The sequence below is a fragment of the Physella acuta genome, unplaced genomic scaffold (genome assembly GCF_028476545.2).
Source record: "Physella acuta isolate Inbredline_101_S28 unplaced genomic scaffold, ASM2847654v3 ptg000028l, whole genome shotgun sequence".
NCBI classification, from domain to species: domain Eukaryota; kingdom Metazoa; phylum Mollusca; class Gastropoda; family Physidae; genus Physella; species Physella acuta.
Window position 1 is genome coordinate 516,351 of NW_026731548.1, and position 6,150 is coordinate 522,500.

The following is a 6,150-nucleotide window of genomic DNA, read 5'->3' on the forward strand; positions in this document are numbered from 1 at the left end:
GGCTATAGCATATATCAGTGTCTCGTGGATATCAAATACAGACAAGTACATTTTTCTATCTGTGGTACTTGCACAAGTCCAACTTATTATTCATTGAAAAATCCCCACAACAATCAGTAGTTTAGTATGTTCTTATCTGGTGACATATTCTCTTTCTATCAATTCTTATTTCTTTAAAAATTTAATTAAAGGAAAAAAGGTAAAACGTTTGTCAATGATCGAGATTTATTTCTTTGGAAGTCTCTTTTACGTATTGTATGCTGCAAGAAAAAGAAAAGTCAATTACAATTACTAACAGCATAGTTTACTTAACAAGCTAATTTTGTTATATTTAAAGATATTCATAATAAAAATCCTAATCTAAACATATGAACAGGTCCATATCATTTCATTGCCTACAATTTTAACTTTCAAAACGCTCAATCTATTGTTTATTTTTAAAATGAGACTTGTTTTGAATCATAAACACTCAATTCTATTTTTATTCGGGTATTTTTCTCTTCCTGGTCCGTTTCATAGTCCCGATATTGAAAATGTTGTTGAGTAAATTATTATATACTATATTTTAACATTTATTTTATATCGTTTTATAAAGTTTAATCAAATTTAGCGGGAGTGATCTCACCTAAACATTCACGAATGTTCATACATAACACTACGCGGGGATAGCAAGTAGGGATATAGAAATAAGATTTAATAATTTTTTTTATGTTTGTGTTTATGTTTATGTTTATGTTTATGTTTGTGTTTGTGTTTGTGTTTGTGTCTGTGTCTGTGTCTGTGTTTGTGTTTGTGTTTGTGTTTGTGTTTATGGTCATGGTCATGGTCATGGTCATTGTCATGGTCATGGTCATGTTCATGTTCATGTTCATGTTCATGTTCACGTTCACGTTCACGTTTACGTTTACGTTTACGTTTACGTTTACGTTTAAGTTTACGTTTGTGTTTGTGTTTGTGTTTGTTTTTGTGTTTTCTATTGTTTTTGTGATTGGGTTTAGGTTTGAGTTTGCGTTACGTTTTCGTTTGTTCGAGCGTTTGCGTTTGTGTTGTTTCTTTGCGTTTGCAATTATGCTTGCTTTTGTTTTTGTGTTTGCAATTTTGTTTGTGTTTAGTTTTGATTTTGCGTTACCTTTGCGTTTGTTTTTTATTTTGTGTTTGGCCTTGGTTGGATGTGGTTAGAGTTAAGTTTATAATTACAGTTAGGTTTGGGGTTATGTGTTATTTGCGAAACGTCCATATTTGCATACAGTTTTACTAGTGTCCGCCCCCCGGAAAATGTTGATCCCCCCCCCCCCCCCAAAAAAAAATCAAGTGCCGCCCCCCGGAAAAAAAGTCTGGAAGAAACACTGTTTGCATATAACCATTTAATTGAAAAGGAGACTATTTCCTAAACCCAGAAAATGCCGGTTATAAGCTGTTTAATAAACAATGTCATGGTCCTTTACAGATAGGTTATTTGAAGAGCCCAGGGTAGGCCTGGCCAGGACGGCAAGTACTTTATAAATTCGTGTTCGTTTTCTTTTTTGAGAAATCGGAAATAGCGTAAAGTTCTACTTCCGTTCTACGAAAATTACTAAAAGACAGACAGAAACACACACACATACACACACACAGACATCCGGACAATATTGTAAACCGTCGACATTTGTGAAAGTCTTGGTTCCAAATTTTTTAAAGATTACAATAGTTCCTCTATAATTCGTATACGAGAAAGTAAAAAGGGATGACTTGTTGATTGTTAAGATAAGTTTAATGAATTCTGGGATTTGTTGAAAAGGGTTGCGATGGTATGGTGATTATGGGAGTAGAAGTAACGCATACCGTGATAAGACTGACAGGGTAGGCGTGGGTTGATGAACGTGGAATTGAATGGATTTCATCATCAACAGATACAGTTTTGATGCACTGAATGTTGCGAATTTTGTTTTTTAAAAAACTAAGAAAACAAAAAATGTATAAATGTGGCCACATGCTCGCGAGCAAATGTTTTTTTTGTGTGTAGTGTGTGTAGGGGTTTGAGATATTCCGAGACGGTTGCTATAAGCTCAGGGGGGGGGAGAGGGGGTGGAGGTGTTGGTAATGGGTGTGTGTTTGCAGATAATTCGATGTCGTTTGAGGGTTATTAGCATATTTATAATTAAGCAATACACATTTCTTTATAAACTTATAAACATAAAAAACATAACAAATATCATGATAACATACTTTACCTAATGGGTTGTCACAGCTAAAAAACATAAATTATTATTCAATTACAAATTTTATCATAACTCATAACTCTAAAAACAAAAATTATCATTAATTAAAATAAATTGGAAATTAAACTATATAGATAATTTGCGGAGATAGTTTTTTGTTCTGCCGTCAAGCAATTATAATTCTGACACCTAAAGTATTCTGAATAATCTTAGTTTCCACATGTCAGACTTGTTTGTGGGTTTTCTTCTTCTTCTTCTTCGTTCTTAATTATTAGTGTTGAAGGGGATCGAGATTTATCTGCCAGTGGGTTTGAACTCGAGACTTTGTTCGAATTTATCAACCATGAGCTTTTTGCCGACTCGACTACGCCTCCAACACAATTAAGCGTTACGTGTCAACTGGTTATGCGCCATTGAGGCCATTGACTCCGATTTCAGCCTGCTTTTCTTTTTGGATTTGCTTCCATAGCCTTTGTCCAACCAAGAACAAACTACAAGGCAGCAGTTGTTTAATTTTGGAGTTGTCTCTCCTAGAAGAGTGGCTGTCCCCAGCTAACGAGCCGCATCTGCCCGAGGGTTCGAACTCGAGACTTTTCGGTTTAGCAACCATGAGCTTTACCGACTCGACCACGCCGACCCCTATGTCAGACTTGTTTGTGGGTTGAATAAAAACATTTTTTAATGATCATGTCATTTCTCTCCTAAAGCTAATTCAAAATAATAAAGCCATCACATATCTAACCGCCGCAAAAGTTATTAACGCTATGCACGCTAAGGCTATATTCTTTTGTCAACACAATTTTGTTCTTATCTTACTTTGATACTTAAGTTGAAATTCTGACTCTCATCCATATCATATAAAGTGATCATATCTCTATTATGCCAGTCGGAAAGGAAAATTGTACTTAGACTAGGGGAGAGATCCCGGTACATTGCTTAAAGTCACATGACCCTATCGATTATGTGACAAATTAATCGACTTAGCTCGACGCTCAGTGTGGTTAGCTCTAATTTTATTAGTCTTTGTTAAATCCATTATTTATTTAACAAAATGTTTTTGATAAATGTAACTTAGCACATGCACTAGGTCTTTCATGACCTTTGGACAACTCTGGTTCAATGTAAAGCTATAGTCTCGGGTCCTGTTTTACTCACTGCACTAGATGTACCTTTTTATTCACATTTGTAGTGTTTTGGTGTGAATGGTGGATTGTTATGAGAGATTAAGGTTGAGCCTTGTTTGTGATAACTTTTAGTGTGAATATATTATTGTGCTTAACAAAGAAAATACTCTTAAATTTAATTAATAATATCAAAATCCAATTACTTGTCCCTCCAGCAGCTATATGGAGGGCAGCAATCAGTAAGTATGTCACATTCGCCGCCTTTTAGTTTACAACAACTGTTTAAACATAGAGAAGAAAACATGAAGCAGATGTTTCAGCTATATGATAAAAAAGTAAAAGTAAGTTAATGTAAATGGTCATCGTTCGGAGCACAATTAGTAACAATATTGAATAGGTCACATCAATTTGAATAATTGCTAAATTTAAAGAGATACAATTTTCAAATCTATTTAAAATTTGAAATGTTTAAGAGTCAACTGCATCTTTGAAGGCAGACCGACACAATCTAACCGCGAAGTGGGTCACAAGACTGCAAATATAAAACATAAGGCCCATGCAGCATGAAAACAGATGGGCAGTGCTGGAAAATATTATTATCTCTTCGTTTTGCTTGAAATAGAGAGGATGAGTATCTAACTCACGCTCGGCAATGTAAAGTAGGCGTGGCAATGTGCTGGCTACACTATCCATTCATATGCCGTGGTTACACAAACTAGTCAACTCTACTTTGCCGTGGTTACACAAACTAGTCAACTCTACTTTGCCGTGGTTACACAAACTAGTCAACTCTACTTTGCCGTGGTTACACAAACTAGTCAACTCTACTTTGCCGTGGTTACACAAACTAGTCAACTCTACTTTAATTGCTCAAGGGATCGTGAGGTTTAAAAATGGAACTTTAATTTTGTTATGAGATAAGTAAAGTTTATGTGAACTCACCTTTCAGATTCAACGATGAGATTTAACAGACACACCAGGACCACGAGAAGGAGAACTGCGAACTTCATTTTAATCAGCTGAGGAAATTTTTTTTCTCAAGTAATTTCAAATACAATCATATCCTTAATTCATACATTTAATATTAATGTAATAAAACAAATTAGTAATAATGAACCAATTAGTTTTATTACTTTGATTTGATATGATCCATATAAAATTGTAAATACATTTTACATTAGCCAATGAACGATATTTTTAAATATTCTAAAATATACAATTACTTTAAGTTTATTCATAAAAAACAAACATACAGATATCACAAAGTAAATACTTACATTGTTATGAAATAATAATAATTGATTATTAAGTCAATACACGATGCCAACGACTGGGAGAATACAAGTGTTCTGTTCAAGACACGTTAAATTTAATCTTTAAATTTAGGTTTTATAACGTGGCTCATTTCTATTGGTTAGTATTAATTAACAAGAGTAGTGATAAATCCATCTTATAGAAACACTTGGTAAACCTTTTGGGATCAACAGGTTGAAAGCAGATTTTGAAAATTAGTTTCGCATACCATAATGGGAACTAACAAGTAGATTACATTTTAATAAAAACACTACACATCCACATATCCAAACATCAATACTACCACACACCCACAAATCCCACATGTTATTCTTCAATGTACACATTGATTAAACTTATAATGTACATAATCAAATTATTATTGTGGAATGAATGTTAACTTTTATATACGTTTATGATGAAACAGATAATGTTCTTTCTTGTTTACTGCTATAACAAATAATGTTTATGATAAAAACTAAAATTGTATTTTAGGAAATGTTGAGTTGAGGCATTTAAAATAAGTCTTGCCTTATAAGAAACAGAATTTTTCTAAATTTGGACAACCTTGCCTTAAAAACAGCATTGTGCTAAAGTTGAACAGCTTTCTTAATTGACTTCTTCTAACACATTTAAGGTTTAACGTTCAACTTATTATACGCCACATAGGCCGTTGACTCCGATTTCAGCCAATTATTTATTGATTTGCTCCCATTTTGTAGTTTTCCCCCTAGATTGGTTGCAACCCCTACTTTCGACCCCCCTCTGCCCGGGGGTCACACACATTTAATGCCACGTGACCATCACATCGGAGACACACGATGTGAACTCACACGTTTAAAATGTATGGCAGTTTCATGAGGGGGTGGGGAGTGGAGGGGATATTAAGTGTATGATGCCCCAGTCTCTAAACCTCATTAAGTTATAAGCCAATCAATAAAAAACTGAATTTTTAATGGTGTGTATGTATTGCTGGCCATAAGGAAAAAACAAATGTAAGGATAAGGACTGATGATAATTTGTGATGAGTTAATGCGGATATGAGCAACCTTTTGTGATTTATTTTACCTAGTTTTTCGAAAAACATTTGTCTAAAATCGTAATCTTGTATGAGCTGTAAAAAAATTAAACTAATACCAAACAATACACGATAGCTACTTTAATACCAACAGTTCAATCGCAATTATAGTATTTTTAATCACTTATTGTCAAGAGATTTCCTTTTTTTTAAAAACGATTTAATAAATGGGCGCCGCGACTGGCCCCTGGCTAGTTTTAAACAAAGAATGTCGTGTACTACAGTGTCAATAATGCAGGGTACTCTTTAAAACTAACCTAGACGCCATATTACTGTTGATCTCACAACTGCTATCTGCTTAATCCCCTAATCCGATCACCAGCCTAGAGTGATTTGTTGCCTGACGTTTGTAGGATTTGGATGTAATTTCACAAAGTCGTTGATAGTGTCCTTATGACCTGATGATCTAGATGTGTGTGGCGTTGGGGTAGGAAGGAGAAAGGCACATTGACCTCAA

At 34.4% G+C, this 6,150-nt stretch overlaps 1 long non-coding RNA gene across 2 annotated transcripts in view; it reads right to left on the bottom strand.

Moving 5' to 3' along the window:
* Nucleotides 1-200: 200 nt before the first annotated feature.
* LOC131941347 (uncharacterized) overlaps nt 201-6,150 on the bottom strand; it is a 6,020-nt gene continuing 70 nt past the window's right edge. Inside the window, exons 1-6 of one of the 2 annotated variants that reach the window (XR_009386632.1) lie at nt 5,951-6,150; nt 4,600-4,671; nt 4,265-4,341; nt 3,526-3,600; nt 2,211-2,227; nt 201-260 (exon numbers count right to left, since the gene is read on the bottom strand). The exon at nt 5,951-6,150 is cut by the window's right edge and continues 70 nt beyond it. This is a non-coding gene — a long non-coding RNA (uncharacterized LOC131941347). Of the gene's footprint in view, nt 261-2,210; nt 2,228-3,525; nt 3,601-4,264; nt 4,342-4,599; nt 5,466-5,950 lie in introns of those variants that run through there. The other variant, XR_009386631.1, reaches the window with a different exon arrangement.